At 41.3% G+C, this 2,974-nt stretch overlaps 1 long non-coding RNA gene across 1 annotated transcript; it reads right to left on the minus strand.

Moving 5' to 3' along the window:
- Positions 1-1,629: 1,629 nt before the first annotated feature.
- LOC119286585 lies at positions 1,630-2,769 on the minus strand. The gene is made up of 3 exons (XR_005140552.1): positions 2,505-2,769; positions 2,160-2,269; positions 1,630-2,068 (listed from the first exon to the last, which is right to left on the minus strand). It is a non-coding gene; the product is annotated as an uncharacterized LOC119286585 (long non-coding RNA).
- Between the last annotated feature and the right edge of the window lie 205 nt (positions 2,770-2,974).

The raw sequence follows: 2,974 nt of genomic DNA on the forward strand, positions 1-2,974 counted from the left end.
ACCCGAAGACCCAATCCGTGCTTTATTATTAGGGCGAGATCGTCCCCCACCGCGGCCGGCGCGGCACCGGATCGAGCATCACCCCGGGTCGGGCACCTCTGGCGGCTGAGATCGGGAGGAGAGGGAGAGCACGGATAGAAGAGATGTTTCCTTTCTTTTTTTTACAGCCCGTGCACTTTAAATAGGACCGAGGGTGCGAAACGTTTTCTGACTTAACAAAGAACTGCGGGTTGAATACTAAAAAACACAGGGACTTTTCCGAAAAGTGTCGCGACGGTGAACCCGGAGACCCAATCCGTGCTTTATTATTAGGGAGAGACTAGCACAAATGCTCGTGCGTTGCAACGGGAGGCTACAAAACTTACCTCCAAGCATGCGAGCTGCAAGCCCAAGAGCCTCCAGCACCCTGATCGCAGTGGACCGGCATTGAAAATTCGCGCGATAGTTGAGGAAGAAAGGATGTGGCATCCACGTGTAGTGGGTCATCGACGGCTAAATCTCTACTATGAAATTTAAAAAGAAAACTAATATGTGATTGTGTTATTTCTAGTTCAGTCCATAAACTAATTTGGGTTTAATCTATCAAACTAAACCAATGATTAATTTTATGAAACAAATTCAGATAGAAGACGTTACATGTCAGCAATTTGGGGTTTAATATATCAACAGAATAAATGTCAGCAATTTGGGGTTTAATATATCAACAGAATAAATGCTTTGTCCTCCAAATTTATATGTAGTAAGAGAATACCTATTGGATAACAGAATAGAAGGAGAAATAATCAACAGTGATGGTGAACAGTAACATAAGGAGCCTAGGGATGTGCATGTGAAGAACGGTGCAAACATGGTGATAACTGCATTGCCATTATCGCCAAGCAAAAGCAACTGGGGCAACAACCCATATTATAAACCCAAATATACCTGTGTGTTCCAATGGGAGAAGGGAAAAAAAATCCTCATACGCACCATCCCCACAATCATGCTCACTATCTGAAGTATATCAAATATAATCAAGAAGTAGACATTAATTAATGCTAACAGACAGAACAAAGTAGATCGCTATGCATGATACACATGATATCCGGTTGTATATATACAACCCCCAAATTTGAAATGTTAAAATGATTTTGAAACTCAAACAGTTTGACCATTGATCATATCAACTAATCCGCACAAAGAGTTTTACAGAAAGGCAATTAGCTATCACAAGAAAATTTGAAGGGCAAATCTCTGAAAAGAAAATACGTTAAACAGTACATCAAGAATATGATTATGAAATAAAAAAACTTCCGTACTATGTACCTTATCAAATCAGGTGACAAAGGAACCCCTCCATATTAATATATTTTATTATACACCAAGATCTCCTAGCTCTGTAGCAACTAACTGCAGTTTTGCTTCAATGCATGAATAGAAAAATTATGTTGAAATACTACTAACCATAAAACAGCATGATATATGTTGGCATATAGAAACTACAAAAGTAAGTTAACACATCACACAATAGTACGAGTAAGCTCACCAGGTCTCAACTCTCAGCATGCAAGCCGTAGCATCGGTGTTGTTACCGAGTGAATTTCTCCTTCCCGCACATTGTCACATACCTCTTTGAATAGATTCTTAATATGAGAATCTTGTGAAATTATTTTCCTCGCGTGTTAGGATGGTGCAATGTTACGGTAACAGAGCTAACGACCCGTGTGGTAGATTTAGCCTGCTGATCATAATATTTTTTGATATATAAGCAAGAATAGTGCTAAACTGCTCATATCTATCCGTTGTAACCAAAAGTCTACAAATGATGAATCAACATGTAAGTCTAGCATTGTTTCGATCATTATTAGTTTAACACTGAATAATATTAAATATATACAGAAAATTTAGCAACACAAAATTAGTTTCCTACATATACATGGGATGACATTTAGGTGGATAGTGAAATAACTATACAGAAAGGAGGAAACTTTATAGCAGCTCCGCATACTTATTGAGTAATCCCCTATCATCTGCCCTTTACATCGTCGTCCTTTTTCTCAACACTTTATCTCCCTGCCATGCGCTACGTCTGCACCAAACATGAGCAGCCACATTATAAGATGGATTCAGAATAGCTTACCATTGCAGCAAGAAAACATTTTCTTGCATCAGGAAAAGACCTTGATTTTATTGAAGTCGTACAGTGAGCAGTCAAGTAACATGCACTATAGCAGATCCTGTTCTGCCCCAACCAGGCAAGTCTCTTCAAGTACTAATGATGAATGTTCTTCTTTATTCCTCATGCAAATACCAAAATGGCAAATTGTTTAGGAGAATAACACTGTCAGTTGGAGAAGGTTGTTCTTTGCTTATTGGTCATCGGGACCCAACTTTTACACAGAAAACACATGAAACAGAAGATATACTGTACTAAGGTGAATGCATCAATCATGAGACAAACTAAAAAATTCATACACACACACACAAATTATGGTGCTGATACTGAGACGTTAGTGTGCGCCTACCTTAAATTGCATGTATCTTCCTATTCATTTCTTCAGTTCAAGGGATCCTACTGCTCGAGTGTCAGTGTGTCCAGCCCGCTTGAATGCCTCATCTCAATTTGTGGTGATTCTATCAGTCCCGAAGTAACTTGCCGTCAAGGGTTTCCTAGTTAATTTGGTCAACTGCTCAATTTCAAAAGGGGATTTGGCTTTACAAGGAGTAGCTGGGTGACTTTCAGGTGTGCAGCACAGTACCTTGTTCGTGCTTGGGGCTCAGGGAGGAGGCCGGCAGTAGCTTCGGGAGGGCGCCGGCAGCAGGAACTTGGGGAGGCCGGCAGCCCGAGGTGAGGTCGAATTAAATTTCCGCCTCCACAGACATCCGCGTGCACCAGAGGCCACCGTTGCTGCAGATCTTCCCGGGACAGGCGGCCGTGTGACCGTGTCCAGCAGCTCTGCCTCGTCGTCATCCTCCTCCTCCCTGAAGTAATCGA

Source organism: Triticum dicoccoides, chromosome 4A (genome assembly GCF_002162155.2).
Source record: "Triticum dicoccoides isolate Atlit2015 ecotype Zavitan chromosome 4A, WEW_v2.0, whole genome shotgun sequence".
NCBI classification, from domain to species: Eukaryota; Viridiplantae; Streptophyta; class Magnoliopsida; order Poales; family Poaceae; genus Triticum; species Triticum dicoccoides.